At 43.0% G+C, this 17,681-nt stretch overlaps 1 protein-coding gene across 2 annotated transcripts in view; it reads right to left on the bottom strand.

Annotated features, from left to right (window-relative positions):
• Window positions 1-16,112: 16,112 nt before the first annotated feature.
• LOC120569053 (endonuclease V-like) overlaps window positions 16,113-17,681 on the bottom strand; it is a 140,198-nt gene continuing 138,629 nt past the window's right edge. For both annotated transcript variants that reach the window (XM_039816875.1, XM_039816883.1), the window contains one exon: window positions 16,113-16,542. The gene's annotated coding sequence lies outside the window, so the exon portion shown is untranslated. The remainder of the gene's footprint in view (window positions 16,543-17,681) is intronic.

Below are 17,681 nucleotides of genomic sequence, written 5' to 3' on the forward strand. Positions count from 1 at the left end.
CTGGAGTCAGACTTGAGTCCGAGACCAGGACTTGAGTACTCCATCACTGCCTATTACAAATAAAAGTAGTCAGAAACTAAATTTACATCCTTCTGAGTCATACCTGTCAAGTATCCCGTTTCGTTTTGGCCTTTTCTTTTCCCCGTCCTTTCCGTAATAGTTATTTTCCGTAAATAAACTCCCGTACTTTTAAACCTGCTATAAAAATAAAAAATATACCCCGGGCCTGAGCGGAGTAAAAAAAAAAACATTCCCAATCTGAGCTCTGTCACTAGCCTCGCGATAACTGCCACCTGCAATAGCCTACTACAGGTACTGTAGGTGGCAGTTGTCGCGAGGTTAGTGTGTGAGGTCAGATGATGAGTGACAACCTGTCTATGGTGACAATGCGGGGAAAAAAAAAAAAAATCAGAGATGGATGATGGACGCTACGACAGAGACGGTGCGCTGCCAAAACGAAGGCTTTACTATGCATTCCCCATAGCAATGCAAGTTGAGAAAGGGTGTTTAGCATGGTATGAAAGATTGTTACAGAGAATAGGATGACGTTAGACAACAGAACTGTCTGCGCTCTACTCTCATGTAAACCACTCTGTAAACCACTCTGTAAACCACTCTGGCCCAGCCCACAAATACACTCCTTCCAAAACAGTCTTAAAGAATGCAAAGTCTGCAACAAATTTGTACAATAACTCACTAAAAGAGTAAAGAAAAGTTATGTGAAATGAAAAGAAAAACTGTAAAAGAAAAGCAATATGAAATGAAAAGAATGTGTGGAATGATAATAAAATGTAAAGACAAGCAATGTTATAAATTGTAAATGTTTTCAGCATTCTGCATCAAGTGGTGACTTTAGCTTTCTTGTACACCAGTCTTAAAATGTAAGGGATACTGGAGCTTGGTTGGGGTGGTGGGACTGCTTGTGGTGGGCACCGGAAAATTTTCCTTATTTTCAAATGCAAAACTTGACAGGTATGTTCTGAGTCCTATTTCATGAATGCTTGAGTCTCATTTCATAAATCCTCGAGTCCAAGTCATCAGTGTCTGAGTCCATGTCAAGTCACGAGTCCAGAGAATAGCGACTTGAGTCCGAGTCCAGGACTAAAGTACTCATCACTGCTGGGGACCCAAGGGCGTGCAATGTCGAAGTGATTAGCTCTTAAAGGAAGTCTGTCAAGTTTGCCACCGGTATGGTCAGGTTAATTTAACTACTAGATTGTGGTTATGGTTAAAAGTTGACTGTTGAGGAAACAGACCGCTCCTTTCTTTAAGAAAGACAATATAACATGACAATACCTTTGTTATGACAACTTGACATTAACTCAGACAACATAAACTGTCATAAATATGTCATAGCAGCAGCTAAAGAATTTATGTGGAAATTTGAGGGAAGAAAGGGACGAGGGAAGGGCATGAGTAAGAGATTCTGTGGCTTAGTTGGTTAAAGTGCTTGCCTTGTAAACAGGAGAACCTGGGTGCAAATCCCAGCAGCGCCTGACTGTTATAGAGATGATCTCTCTCTCTCTTTAGACTAAACATTTTATCGGCATTTGAAAATTAACAAAGTTAACAGTTTGGACCAACTTGAAAAAATTTAACTTGGAGAGAATCTGTGGGTACGTCCCAAGTCCTTAAATTACATCCCTGTTTCCTTCACTTGCTTCCCTTCCTTGCGAGGAAATCATGCGAGGCGAGAGGAAACGAGGAAATGTGCTTGTAGAGTGGTGAAACTTCCTTTCCTCTGAAGCTTCATGCAAATTCGCCAGCTGTATGGGCGGAGTTTGTTTGCCTCCGGGGAGGCTGATCTTGTGTATCCTCGCTCCTAGCTCCTCAGAGATCCATCCTCGCTCCTCGGGGCAGGAATAAGAGCTTAGAGATGGCCACCACCAAAGAGGTCCAAGACCGACTTCTGGCTCAAGCAAAGAGCGAGGAGATATCTCCAAAAAAAAAAAGAAAAAAAAAAGTTTGAAAAGTTTGCTTTCTACAATATCTGTTCATGGCACCTGTGGTATGGTTAAGGTTAGTCAACTAAATACTTGATTATGGTTAGTGAAAGATTATTGCTGCAGTTATTTAAAAAGTGAACATTAGTTGCAAGTTTGTGACAGGACTCTGATTTCCTGCATGAAAGTCAGATGCACTGTCCATCCATCACCCCGACATCCACACGTTCTGACGTTGGAAAATGGATGTAAATATTGTATGAGGTCCAGAATCATCCAATATGGACTTAAATTAAATAGTAATAGTAATATAATATAATATATATAATAGTCTATATCCTTGACGTTCCACTTCCGGGATTGCTCCGGTGCTGCAGGAAATTCCGCTGGATGCATATATTTTCGCCAATGTTAGTTTCTTTCCGCTTCCTTGGATTTGTGAGGACTATGGTTAACTGCTCCTCAGATCTCTGCAGGGTAAATCCAGACAGCTAGCTAGACTATCTGTCCAATCTGAGTTTTCTATCACACAGACGAGGTTAAACTGACCTGGTGAAAACAGTTTAAACAGTGAAACAGCGAAGCTATCGTTATTACTTGGCCATCAGGAAGAGAGCAACCTCCTCAATAGTTTCCATTCTTTTGAAATCATGGAGGTTTCTCTAGCGTGTGAAGGCCTCGCCCATGTTAACAAGGCTCTTCCTCCTTTCCAGGTCATAAAACTTCTCTTTTTATTGATTTAAATTCTTCAGTCCTTTTCTTCTTTTGCTGTTTCTCTGCCATCTCTTCTTCTTGATAACTCATGGCGGCTGGCACATTCACATGCTGCCCCCCCTCCCCCATCAATGGCTGGAAGCTGACTGGCTGAAAGTTTTGGTGCTAGTGCGCTCCTTTCTGTTTGTTCTCCATTGACAGAGCCAGGGCTGTGAAGGAACACCAGAAAACAGAAGCTCAACGCAAGGCCAATACAAAATGTAAAATAAACTGGACGGGTCCCGGTGACCCAAGGGACAACACATGGGTTAAGAGCAGCGTGGCAGCTTTACTGAGGTGAAGGAGAACACCAGTATACAGGCAATTAGAGGACAGATAGATGTAGATGAAACACTTCACCAAAACAATTATTCCCTACAAGGGCTCCTGTGTGCTACCTTGGGCGATTCTCAAACGCTGCCAGCACAAACCAACACGCAGGAACAGATATATTCACCTGCAGTGTTGGGAAGGATACTTTCAAAACGTATTTCGTTACAGAATACAGAATACATGCCCACAATTGTAATTTGTAACGTATTCAGTTACGTTACTCAATCTGAGTAACGTATTCTGAATACTTGGATTACTTCAGGATTACTTCCACATTGAATTGCGTTTTATAAGTGTAGGAATGCAGCTATCACATCCAGCTTACTAAACAGGCCTATAATGGTGTGTTCTTTTTATTCCAACTAGCTGAATGTGTACCTGAACAAGCAGATAGATTATTGTATTGGTAGTCCCGAACTGCATACTACAAAAATCTAACCGCAGTCTTGCTACCACGAGCTAATTTTAGCTAACGTTAGCTAGCATGTCAAACGGGGCTAGTCAGTCTTTAAACGGCTCTGGAGCTAGTAAATCAGCACGTAGGAGAATGTAAAGTCGCACGTCAATGTTAAAATAGCAAGGTGACCGGTAAAACTACAGCAGACGACTACCCTTGGCTAATTAAAAAAATAGCTTACTTTAAGATGCTTCTTCAGGTTGGAGGTGGAGTAATTTGAACGCTGAAAGGAGGTTGGTTGCTGGCAAGCACCGGTTGCACTGCACAGTTATATTTCATTCTCCCTGTTCGTTCTTTAATGTTTGAATTTCCAAGATAGAAACTTATTCCTGCCCTGGCTCTGTCGTGCCGGTTCCGACTCCATTGTGACTGATCACAGCTAAAGCTATTTTTTCGATTTCATATCGGGGCTTCTGGAAAATGCATAGAGTTGCCTTAATTTAGTCAGAGTGAATAAACTCGTGAAACAGAGAAGTATCGTCATGTAATCCATTGATTTCAACAATGTAACTGTATACCAACGATTTAAATTGTAACTGTAACGGAATACAGTTACTCATAATTTGTATTCTGAATACGTAACGCCGTTACATGTATTCCGTTACTCCCCGACACTGTTCACCTGTACATGAGCACACAGTGTCCCTAATGCATCAAAGAGTGTTACCTTCAGTCAGCAAGGCACATAAGAGAGGAAGTGTATTCTTTCTGTTCATCTTCTATGTAGCTTTATATGACGTGATTTGTGTCTTGGAAGCTTTAATCTCCATCCAGCTGAAAAGCGCCACAGGGCTCAGGTATACTGTAGCTTTTCCAGGAGGGAGACACAGACAGACATACAGTTAATATTACATGTCTGTAGAGACTTTCAGCTCAGGAAGAGCCTGGGACCACATGAAACACTGTTTGATAGCTAAACCAAGTAGTGAGAAATCAGCTGGAGAAAACCCCCCCCGGGATAAAAGGGACTGAAAGCACATTCTGTCTTCTTTCTCTTGGAAGTCATTCATCTGAGAGAATCGGTGATCGTTTTGGGCCACAGAAAAAGAAAGGTGTAAATCTGTACCCATTCCCTTTGATTCTGTGCAGTCAAGTGTCTGTGACAATGTGTCTGCTTACGTACTCACCAACATTTCGAGGATGTGTTTGTGTTTTATACAAAACTTATCAAACCAGGTAACAAACAGGTGAATCCCATCTATCTGCCGTACAGGATAAAAGGTCCGGTGTTAGAATTGTGCTAAACAAAGCTAGAGACTTGCGGCACACAGACTTTAAATTTAAGCCTCAAAAATTAGGACTATGCCTGAGACTTGACAGCAAAAACATCTTGTGTTTTGATCTGGTTAAATCCCAGAACAGGGCCAGTCTTACCTGCAGAGTCGCACAGCATTAATAACAAATTATTAGGGCTACCGTGGGGTGCCTGGATAGCTCACCTGGTAGAGCGTGGATCCCGTGTACAAAGGCTCAATCCTTGTCGCAGTGGCACCAGGTTCAACTCCGTCCTGTGGCCCTTTGCTACATGTCATTCCCCCTCTCTTTCACATCTTCAGCTTTCCTATATAATAAAGGCCTAAAAATGTTATGTTATTAGGCCTACTGTACTGAAAGGGCTTGGTCTTAGCTATGGAAAAAGGCCTCATACCAGTACACATGCAGCGGCACATATCATGATTGTAGGCGTGCATGGTAGTGAGAGAGAATGTATCATGATTGGTAATTACGAGGACACTACGTTCCACCCAGCGCTCAATGCAGGCAGGGTGAGGACAGCAGGAAAAACATATGCAAGGCGCACAATCCATGATTGTAGTCGTGCATGATAGTGACAATATACACTACCGGTCAAAAGTTTTAGAACACCCCAATTTTTTTTGTTTTTTATTGAAATTTTAGCAGTTCAAGTCCAATGAATAGCTTGAAATGGTACAAAGGTAAGTGGTGAACTGCCTGAGGTTAAAAAAAAAAGTAAGGTTACCCAAAACTGAAAAATAAAGTACATTTCAGAATTTTACAAAAAGGCCTTTTTCAGGGAACAAGAAATGGGTAAACAATGTAAAGCTGTTCTGTAGCATGGTTGATCAAGCTTTGAAAGTTGGTGCTACCAATTCCCACAGGTGTTCCAACTTGTCTGGATTACTTACAACCCCCCTCTGTTTGTATAAAAGTATTGTTGGAACACACTGTGGTACCATACCCTCGTGAGCATTATATGAACAGTATTGTACTACAGAAAGTAGTGTGTTGCTATAAAAATGGCGGGAAAAAGGCAATTAACATCGGAAGAGAGACAGACCATCATAACACTTAAGAATGTTGGTCTTTCCTACAGAGAAATTGCGAAGAAAGTCAAGGTGTCAGTGAGTACAGTATTCTTCACCATCAAAAGCCACTTAGAAACCGGGGGAAACTCTGAGAGGAAGAGGTCTGGCAGACCCAAAGCCACAACTCACAGGCTCACAGGACAACAGCTTCAAGCACAGCTTAATAGTGGTCGTAATAAGCAAGTCTCAGTTTCAAAGCGCTACGCCCAGGTGAACTATCGATTGTGTGGGTACCAGTGAGCTTTTCTGCCAGTTTATGGCGAAACCTAGTGTCTGCAGGTGCCGCAGAACTGCCATAGTGTCCAGCGCCGCCTTTTCCCGAGAGGGAGCCAGGATGAGCAAATTGTTCAGATAAAAGACGACTCTGACAAAAAGGACTCTGACACCTTTTTTCCGCAATGGCTAAAGTGCCGTCTCCATGCACTTGGAAAAGGTGCGGGGGGCCAGTGAGTACCCGAACGGCAGCCGGTTGTACTGGAAATGGGCCCCTTGGAAAAAGAAGCGCAGAAATTTCCTGTGTCTGGGAATGATTTGGATGTGAAAGTATGCGTCTTTCAGATCCACAGATGTAAACCATTCTTGGTGGTGCACGTATTCCAACACGTGTCTGACAGTGAGCATGTGGAATGGACGCTCCATGATGCACCGGTTGAACTGGGACAGGTCGAGGATGGGGCGTAACCTGCCTGACTTTTTTGGGGTGAGAAAGTAGCGGGAATAAAATCCCTTGTTCTCCTCCCCCGGGGGAACGCGGGAGATTGCCCCTTTTGACAGCAGCTCCCGTAACTCGGACGTCATGGCGTCAGACTCTGCCTGGGATGACATAGTTGTATCCAACACGCCCGCAAAGCGAGGCGGGGGGGGGGAAGGCGAACTGGAGTGTGTAGCCCCGTGTTATCAGCTTTGACATCCATGAGTCCATGTGTGTCAGCCTGATCCACGCTGCGCTGCGCTCTGAGAGCTGGCGCGTGCATGTCTGTATGTTTATAGACGTGGCCAGCAAGAAGCGCAGAGGCAGAGCCCATCCCGCCGCTGGGCGAGACATGAGTAGATCGTGTCACCCAGCCCATGGTAGGGCTCCGTCGAAAGGGTGGCGGGTCATTGTCGTCCTCATCCCGCTGGCATAGCCGGGGGGAGGAGGATGACTGAGCGGCGCTAATTGTAGCGAGAGTAAGCGTTTGCTCCCGCTGTCTGCATAGTGAGAGAGCGGTGGAGCTCGGCGTGCTGCGGTGGGCTGGTGTGTGCTTGTGTGGGGAACGACTGTCATGTTGTCAGCGCATTGTTCAGTGGGAACAAGGGCTGCTCGGTTGAGAGGAAACTGCTCTTTAGATGGGTGGAAGTGGCCCTTAAAAGGGCCGTTGTATCTCCAGCACTAAACCGTAGAGGACAGACGTTCCCCGTGCCCCGACATTGCCACCGCCGCTGTGGCTCGGGTTAGACCAGGTGGGGGACACCTTCATGGTCGTCCGGGTCCTCCGTGAAGCCTGCTGGTAATGTGCCGACAGTCGCTGCGGAGGGGGCCCGGGCGGAGGAGCAGAGCTGGAAGACTGGGAAGACGCCGCCGCAGCAGAGGCCGCGGGGCGCTTCCTTTATGGTGGTTGTCATGGCGACGGCGCTGCTCTGGAGGAACCGCCTTCCAAGAGCCGAGCCTTCGGAGCCGCTCCGCGTCTTTGGCCACTTGGTGAAGGTGGGACGTGCCTGTCTGAAGGCGGGTCCCAAATAGTCCATCAGGAGCTATGGGGCCGTACAGAAGCTCACGACTGACTTCAGTGGGTAGTTGCGACATGTGGAACCAGATGTTTCGCTGGGCCACAGTCTGCCACGCCATGACTCTGGACAACGCCAACGTGGAGGTCAGGGTGAGGATGGGGGTCATGGCCTTGCCAATCTCCGTGGCTAGCCCCGGAGGAAAAGCTCCCGGAGTGGTGGCCATGGCGGAGACGACAGAGGCTAGCAAGGCTAGTTGGTTCCAGTCTAAACTACACTACACAATCATCACTTGAGTAGAGTCTTCGCCGGTGTGCTTCTGTTTACTTTTTGGCGCAGTACTACTAACCAGAGCAAAGTAAAATTCCGCCGCTGCTGAGAAACTAGTCCCTCAAAATGTAATGCGATCACTGAGATGCAAGGGTAGTTTTATTTCTAACATTATTCCTTCAACACAGACATTTACATTGATAGTCTGGCGTTATATTTGTTGTTATTTAAATTAAGTGAATTGCTAAATTGATTACAAAATACCTTCTGTAATTCTTCACTGTCGTCGTGTCTCTTGGAAGGGTTGAAGAAGTTCCTCATTCTGCTGCAGACGCCTCTGTTAACTCTCAGCATCTATCTCTGGAGCTCGTCGACTGCAAACAAAAGAGAGCTGAACCCTTTGCTCCACTCTTCACAGACTGCCAGGGCGTTCAAATCTGCCCTGCTCGCCATCTTTTGTTTGGCGCCGCTGCAGATCTGCTGAGAGAAACGTCTCAAAGGCAGCCACGCTTTAGGCCATCTTCTCATTTGTCATGGTCAGCACTTTACAGTTCAAGTGATTGATTTCAAAAGCATTTCTTTTATTCTTGTTCCATGCTTTCATAGACTTTTTTCCTCCCTCATGATGTGCAGGAATAATATAGAGGACAGATGTCCCTGCTCACCATGTTAAAGACAATAATGGTCCAGTGCTGCACTGATGTCTACAATGTCTCTGTAGAATAATGTTCTTACTAATTGCAGATAAATATAATAAGAATGTAAAAGGTTTCCATAAGAGACCAAGTGTGTTTTGGTGTATGCTTATTTAGCTTAAACAAATGTATTTGACTTTGTCTTATCGTGTTTTTTGGCTCTTGCTTAGGATCAATGTACAGTAATTCTAATTTAACGAATGCACGGGGATATATACAGTAGGTCTTTTATTTGGAGTCAGACACATTGTCCCAAAAGGGGGGACACACTTTATGTTATCTTTTTTGCTGTATTCTCTCTTACATTTTTTCCTTTGAAAAGCACACTTAATTATGTTTCCGCTTCTTCTTTTACTATCTTTTCTTGTGTCTTAATGTCCAATATGTGACATAATGACGCAATAATTTAAAACCCATAAGTCTGTTTACTTAAAGTGATGGTTCGGAGTAATTTCACCCTAGGGTCCTTTGCACCATGACCTCGAGCCAAACACCCCCCCAGAAGCTTTTTTCACCTGGGTCGAACATTGGGAGAGTTAGTGTGATCTGCTGAATAGCTTAGTGCAGGCGCTAATGGATCCACGTTTGTATCTCGTAAATTACCCCACTAATAATGCCTGAAATGATACCAAACTCCTACAGTAGTAAAAATAGGTTATACACTCATAAAACGATGGATTGGAAAGTTTGTAAGTACACCAGAAGTTTATGTAAATAACACTTGCCTGCTGGCTTCTGCTCTCTGCTGCTACCGGCAGTTAGACGAGTGCCTGAGTGCATGTGTCTTCAGCTGTCCTATAAAAAAAATAAATGCCTAAAATGCCCCCCCCCCCCCAAAAACAAGTTACAACTATTTTAGTCTGGATCAAAAGAAGTACATTTCCAGGATAATTGCATCCTGACATCAGGCGCGTCCATTGTTTTCCACTCTCTGTGTGTGTTGCCGTTCCCAAACTCCGTTCTCTTCTTCGAGCTAGCGAGCTCCACGCTGTGGAAGTTTGTGGATGTGGATCGTTCAACAAGGCAGGCCTGCTTGGTTCTTTCGGGGATGATTGTAAAGATTTACAAGGAATATATTTAGCGTGTTTCCTCTCTAACTGGGACGTTTTGGGACCGATTGCTGGGATTTCTGAGGATGAAGTACACACAGAGATACACTGGTAAGAGCCAGAGATGGCAAAAGTACTCACTTCCCGTACTTAAGTAGAAGTACAGATACTTGTGTTAAAAAATACTCTGGTAAAAGTAGAAGTACTGATTTAATTTCTTTACTTAAGTAAAAGTAACAAAGTACAGGCTTTGAAATGTACTTAAAGTATAAAAGTAAAAGTAGCCTTGCGAATGACAACCACTTTTTATGCAAAGCTACCTGGACCACACACGTTACTAGAGTGCAAGATGAGAAACTTCAGTGGACATAAAAACCAGGCTCTTTATATTCCATCGTCTACATTTTAAATGGATGTCTGCCAAACATCCCATATATGATTATTGTTACAGAGACTGGAACTCCAACTTAATAAGATTCTGACTGAGTAGCAAGATATGAATTCAATTGTGATTCTGTGAGAATTCACAGATCAAGTTTCTCTTTTTTTATTCGTCCCCTTAACATGTAAAGGAATCTACATGTGTGTGTGTGTGCTCAAATATAAAAAGAAAATAAAGGATACAATATGAATTACTAAACATAGATTCATTAAGAAGTTCCTCATACTTTTAGAGTTACGCAGCACATTGGCCAGGAGTCATACTTGACGCCTCCTAGCCTATCTCAAACATCTCTCTCAGATAAGGCCAGGGATGATTGGGAATGTCTTGCTGCTTGTCTGCCTAATCTCTGGGATCTCTGTTTTCTTCATTTTCAATCATGTCGCCGTCCATACTACTATGTGCTAACGTTACCACCATCAAGCTGCAATTATTTGCCGCAAATGAATGCAGAATGCGTGCCGAATCTGTCGAGTCTTTGTATTGGTGCGTTACATGCATACAACGTAGTATCCAATTAGATTGAATTCGGTAGCCTATTGATGACACGAAAAATAATAACGGTAACTCCAGTGAAATTATTTGAAACGTGTTAGTGAGGACTAGATTAGGACCGTATTTAAAGCTGATGCTGGTTTCCAACTACGCATATATTGTTGACATATAACAGAAAAAGACTTAATATTAAGGTCTGAATGGAACCCATTTAGGCTACCTATGCGCATTAATACATAGAGGCAGGAAGAAGTGCTTTAAACCAGCATTTATTAATTAGCCTATTATTGCAGAGATGGGGTTTGGGGCTGGGTCCGTGGGACTGTTTCTGGGGGTTACATTTTTTATTTGACCTACCTTTTGTCTTCTGCATTCTCCTTACCTTGTTCTTCCCTCAGACTCATCCCCCAGAAACAGTCCCACTGACTCAGCCCCAAACCCCATCTCTGTAATAATAATAATACTGGTTTAATACACTCAATAATCAATACTGGTTTAAAGCACTTCTTCCTGCCTCTATGTATTAATTCTCATGGGTAGCCTAAATGGGTTCCATTCAGACCTTTACATTAAGTCTTTTTACTTTTACATTTTCACCTGGCTATACCCAATGTTTAGATCTGTTGTGCTATTTATGCAAATTACCACATACGTAATTATATTATGATCCGTTTATCCGTTTATTATGAATGCTATAACGCAGCTAATATTACGGAACGTTATACCTCTTACATGGGAAACTACTCGTACATATTAGCTTTCATTTAACGTTGCTAGTAAACCCAAAAGGTGCAGTTACCATCCATACTAAATAAAGGCGTCCGCACCAAAAACCCGCCCCACAAAAAAGCCCTAGAGACAGGCTCAGTGACCACCAACTGGGTCAGACAGAGATGCACTTCCTCCTCCACTGGGAAAAAGTATCTTCACTAAGAGATTTACACCTTGGAAAAATAGCCCAAAACATAAAACTTCCCAAAGTTAACACCAGAAGAGAAGCTGATAGTTCTCCTAGGAGAGGGAACAGCAGCTCTACTGACAGCTAAATATGGATCTGCCTGCCACAGCCTGAGGGACTCACAACCACTTAGGATCCCAAAATTACAGATTGGTTTAGTATTTTATAGTAATTATAGTAGAATAGTATATATGTGACACCCACATATTTAATATATGACATGTAGCTAGGCTATGGATTTCTGTAAACTGCTGAGAGAGAGAGAGAGAGAGAGAGGGAGAGATTGATTGATTACCTCCGCTGTCTGAAAACTCCTGTTTTCTGAACGATAGTTGACACATCAACGTACTATGTGAAGACATTTCATCATCTGCTGTCTTAGTGTGTAATCCCCTGTGTCTTCTTGCTGATAACAACTGTTTTCGTCTTCTTTGAGGTGATTTTCGACCGTTTTCGACGCACTTCCTTGACATTCTGAACTACCGCGGAAATGTCAGAGCGCGTCACGTGACCATTTGTTCTAATCGAATGTTGTCAGAAATTGGCATCAGCCAATGAGATTGGCGCTTTTAGAATCAAATAATCCCCTTTGACTTTCAAGATTGGTTGCTGATGAAAAGGAAATGACCATATGTGGTATATGAGATGACAGGGGCAGACAGCGATCACCGGGAAAAGTGTGGGTGTTAAAACCACATCCCCACGGGGGCGACCCCCCTGGTCAGCTCTATTCTCCGACATTACGACCTGTTGTACAAAACTAAAGTAACGAGCCAATTTTTAAAATGTAAGGAGTAGAAAGTACCGATATTTGTGTTAAAATGTAAGGAGTAAAAGTAAAAAGTCGCCACAAAAAAAAGTAGTAAAGTAAAGTAGAAATATCCGAAAAATCTACTTAAGTACAGTAACGAAGTATTTGTACTTCGTTACTTCCCATCTCTGGTAAGAGCCAATGAGGTTTAACCATGTATCCAGCTAATTGAAATAGCTCATGTTACTGTATTGTGTCAACAGTTAACTTCATTCAATATTGTATGTGGCGTTTTCTTTTGCAGGGTGCAAATGTTCCACCAAAACAAGTTCCTTCCTGAGACTATTTTGCAGAGCCACCGTCACTGTGTCCGGAGCTTAGCGCCGTCCAACACGATTGTGATTGGTTTAAAGAAATGCAAACAACCCAGAGGATTTTTTTCTCCTATCCTAGAATGTATCTGTGGTGTAACCAGACCTTACTCCACAGTGCTGTGGAGTAAGGTCTAGCAATGCAAGACTACATCTATTTAGAAAAATCTATGTTGCTCAAACTTAAAGTCAAACCTGTAATTCTAGTTGTATAAAGTATTAAATTACTTTCAATCAATTTTACAGCAGGATACAGGGATCAGGGCCACAGCCTTGTAAAATACAATATTGGAAATTATAAGCCACAAAAATCAGAAAGAAAATCACATTCTTGAACAACAAATGAAACCCGAGGAAAAAGACAGGACAATTATGAAGCTGAGAAAACCATTTAAACACGAAGATAAAAGGAGGTCAGAGTTAATGGTGAGCCAAAACAAAGCAGCTTTTCTTGAAAAAGAACGAGGGAGAGAATGAGAGAGACAGAGAGGCTGCGGAGAGAACAGTGGCGGAGCTGTCAGAGGACAGCCGGATCGCTGCCCTCTGTCAGGGGCTTCAGGCTCCAAATAACCACATAGCAAGGATGTCCACCCAAGTTTCAACTGCTCAGGGCCTCTGAAACTCAGAGTGAAAGGGGAGATGGAGGGATTGCAGATAGTAAAACTGTGGAGCTAACAGAGAACAGCAGAGGATATGCTGTCAGACCAGTGATATAGAATCCTCTGGTGTTAATACTCCTTCGTATGGTGCGTGAATAGTGCTGAAATGTTCAGTATCTTGTGATGGTGGTCGCAGTTAAAAATGTGAGCAAGTAAAGGTAGGAACTGACTGTTCCTATGCAGGGTGTGTTTTTCCTCTGCTGGATTATTTATATCCCCGGTGGGAACAAAATGTATCCCCCCCTCAAAGTGATCAACCCTATATTATATACCTAAAATAGAAGTATTTTAAACTAAGTAAAGTGCTGTAATGTGAACACACAGTGTCATGTTCTATGATAAAATCCGAGCGGCACTTGCTGGTTGTATTTCGCCGCTACAGAGCTCCGGGACGCCTGCTACCAGCGGCAGTTGTTTAGCCGGACTGCGAGCCGGCTACAGGCACCGCCAGATGACGCTCCTTTCAGGGAACTGTCGTGGTGGAGTTTAGCCAGGAAAAGTGAGCGTCATGCGGCGATGACAGTTAAGTTTAGGCACCAAAACGACGAGCGTTTCCTGGGTTTCGCTGCAAAGTGAATTCCACTCTCCGGCTTGAAAGCGCTGTGTTTTATGTCAGCACCACGTTGTGCTATTTCATTTTGAGATTATTTTCCATTGGATATTGAAGTTCATAAATAAGTGATTTGGCATGGCTGACCGAGCAGCACTATATCCATGGTGGGATTTTTTTGCTTATGCTGTTCCTCGCACTAAGGTGAAAACAAAGGTTACGTAGCTTTTGAAATAGTCATTCCTAGACTGTGGAACGCTTTGCCTCATGTTTTAAGAGCTGCAGCCTCTGTTATTTTTTTTTAAAGCAGATAAAGACGCATATTTTTATTCAGCCGTTTGATTAGCCATATTGTTGACCGTATTACCGTGTATTTTTATGTTCCTTGCCTGTGTGATTTACTGTGATTTATTGTGAAGATGGTAATCGCTGGAAGAAGAAAGACCTTGCTGGTTGATAACTTTAGCTGCAATCAATACTTCCACTACTTTCATTTTTTATTTAACCTTTATCTAACCAGGTAAGCTGATTGAGAACAAATTCTCATTTGCAACTACGACCCGTCACATTCACACACACATTACACATTCATACCTGGAAGCTGCCCAGTACAACCACAGTCTGATCGGGGGTTTTTTGGGTAAAGGGCCTTGCTCGAGGGCACCTCAGTGGTGGTGATGAGGGAGGGACAAGCGCTGCTCTTTCACTTTCCTACCCAGATTTTATTCTGTCGGTCTGGGGATTGAACCGATGACCTCCCAGTCACAAGCTTGCTACTTAGTAGTAACTGGGATTAATTTTCAAAGGCCAAGGCTACATGAGTTTTTGGGGTTACAGGCAGGGGTTAACACGGGATTTGGCAGGTGGGGGGAACCCAAAGTTCAGGGAAGCTGGTTTGCCTGTTGCTCCCGTTATGTCCTTCTTCCAAAGTGGTGAAAAACGCCAGGAGAAATGCCTGGAGTTGAGTTTCAGTAAAGCTAAATTACGACTGTTGACTGCATGCCAAGGCCAGATTTCCTCCTAACGAAACTGCAAATCAGATTAATCCCTGGCTACAGGTTATGTTAAAGGTATAGTAAACGATGCTAATTTAACCCAGGGGTAATAACGATTTTTTTTACTAAACAGAAAGGTTTTGAGCAACTCACCGCAGCTCTTGTTGTTTCCGGCCGCAGCCATTTTATCAGTCAAAAACAATCGATTTCCGAATGCAACGTAACAGGGAGGAGAGTAAAGACGGAAAGCTCCTAAAGCTTAGTTCCATATAAATGCACGGGTAAGTCGTTGTTTTGTCGTTATTGAAAAACAATATTGACCTTGCAGTTGAAAAAGGAGCCTCATATGGAGTCCGTTCATTCGCATTTGGATATCGACTCGTTTTGACTGCCGAGGTGGTAGCGGACAGAAACAACAACAACTGCGGTGAGTTGTTGAAAACCTTTCTTTTTAGTAAATCTGTGTACACAAAAAATGTTGTCAATGCTTGCGTTAAGGTGTAGAACCGCTGGTGATACTTGAAGCAAAGATTAATGTTGTGTCGAGCCTTCTTCGTATTCCGAAAATAGCTATTTTGAGACTAGCATGAGAGTGCCCCTAGCTCTCCCATTCAAAAGGCCATTTGACCCAAAAATGAGAATACGGTGAATCTTAAAAGTGGTGATTCGGTCCTAATTATGCTTTTAAACTGAAGTTTGACTCACGTACATTCACAAAAATACCCTAGGATGCATTTTGGCGAGAGTTTGTAACATTTTTAACATACAAACTTTAACATTACTTCAATCAGTAAACACTTGATCAAACTGTTAGAAAATTGTCAATTAGATCAAACAAACAAAGCCTGATTAGAGTAGTCATAGTTTCTACTTAGCATCAGTTACCACGCGTCTTACAGTATGTGATTTCAGCAGCATGTAATAACCTGTCCTGCTCCCTTAAAGGCCACAATCTGTCCATGCTGTATTGTATCTAAAGTATGTGCCTACGCGCTGTACATCCCTCTGACGTGGGGCCAGTCTGCGGTCTCCACCAGCTGATCTTCTGATCCCTCCTGCTGATCAATACCGCCCTATCTGACCACTTCTATTTCTGTCCCCCATCCCTGCAGAGTCAGCCCCCTTCCCCCTGCCCTTCTTTTCCGCTCGCCTCGCTGGGACCGGCCTGGCACAGCGGTGCCCTCTGCCAAGTCTGACTCATTTAAAGAGAGACACATTATACACCATATAAACTGGAACTGTGTGTGTGTGGGGGATACTGTTTGCTGTTCCAATAGAGCTCACTGTAGAATTTACCATTGAGCACAATTTCACACAACCAAGAGATATTAGCAGATGATCAGCACTCTGAAGCAGATCAGGGACATTTTTTATAATTTATTGACGAGGCTCCCAGTGTAAAAAGCTGAGTGACCCAAAAATGTAATTAGATCAGTGTATAAAAAGAGCCAATCTGACCCATATCCAGTTTAAATATGGAGCGAGAGCATAAAAAGATACAGTTAATGCGACTTGTGTCTTGGCCCAAACTAAAACAGCTGCACTTTTAAAAGCACATCAAAGTTACCACACACACAAACACACACACACACACACACACACACACACACACACACACACACACACACACACACACACACACACACACACACACACACACACACACACACACACACACACACACACACACACACACACACACACACACTTTTTAGTGGTCTTCTGTAGTTGCTGGTCTTCAGAATGTCAAATTTCAAAATGTTGAGATCCTTCGCTGCATCTGCAACCTGAAACAAGAGGAGACAGAACAAACCATTTAATGCAATAAAATAAATATATTACTGTCTACAGAAAAGAAGAAAGAAGAAAAAAAAAGAACCGTATTTTAGAGTTGGGAAGCTGTACAGTTTTCAATTCAATTTTGTTTGTAGCGTCAAATTATAACACAAGTTATCTCAGGACACTTTACAGATAGAGTATGTCTAGGCCACACTATAATTTAAATTAGTTTAGCGCACAATGTGCAAAAATATTTATCAGGGGATGTTTTTACGACTTGTTTGGGGGGCTTTTGGGCCTTTAATGGATAGGACAGCTTAAGACAGGAAAGGGGGGAAGAGAGAGAGGGGGATGACATGCTGCAAAAGGATGCAAGTCGGAATCAAACCCGAGCCGCTGCGGTAAGGACTCCTGTAAGCCTTAGTACATGGGGCGCACGATCTACCAGGTGTACTACCAGGGCCCCGCCAAAAGTAAATTAAAATGAGTAATTTGACCCCAACACACAACGTTTTACAGTTCTTATAACAGTGCTGCATCAGGCAACTATTGCACAGGCAATCTTTGGAGAACATGGAATCTTCTCTTCCACTTTCCAATTCCCCTTTTAACTTTTACAACCCTTACAGAGTAAAGTTTGGTACTCTTGAAATGTCACACAGTCTGGGGAAATGCACTATAACAATATGACCATATATTGTCACAGTGCATCCTCTTCCCAATATTATAGGCCTGCTACATTATTATTTACAATAGCCTGACTAAAAAATAACAGGATATAAGACCCTATAAAATATTTTACCTGTTGTAATTAAGTTAAGGTATCCCTCATTATGCAGCTGACATTCAGCCAGAGGGCCATGATAGTCTGCTGTCACTGAGGACCCTCGGCCTGCATATCTTGATGGCGTGCGAAAGCACGATCAAAGTTGGATTTACAGTTTGACTGCCAAAAATGTTGGCTCTGACAGAATCATCACTGTTACAATGAAATGCAAGGCAAGCATGTGTTCTCATTTACATATTGCACAAGGTCAGTCTCAAATATGACTCGGCTTTTGTCAATTCAATTCAGTTTATTTAAGAAGTACAAAGGACAGAAGAAGGACAATGCAAAATGATACACCTGGATTAAAAAGGCCAGAAT

The sequence above is a fragment of the Perca fluviatilis genome, chromosome 1, assembly GCF_010015445.1.
Source record: "Perca fluviatilis chromosome 1, GENO_Pfluv_1.0, whole genome shotgun sequence".
Lineage (NCBI taxonomy): Eukaryota > Metazoa > Chordata > Actinopteri > Perciformes > Percidae > Perca > Perca fluviatilis.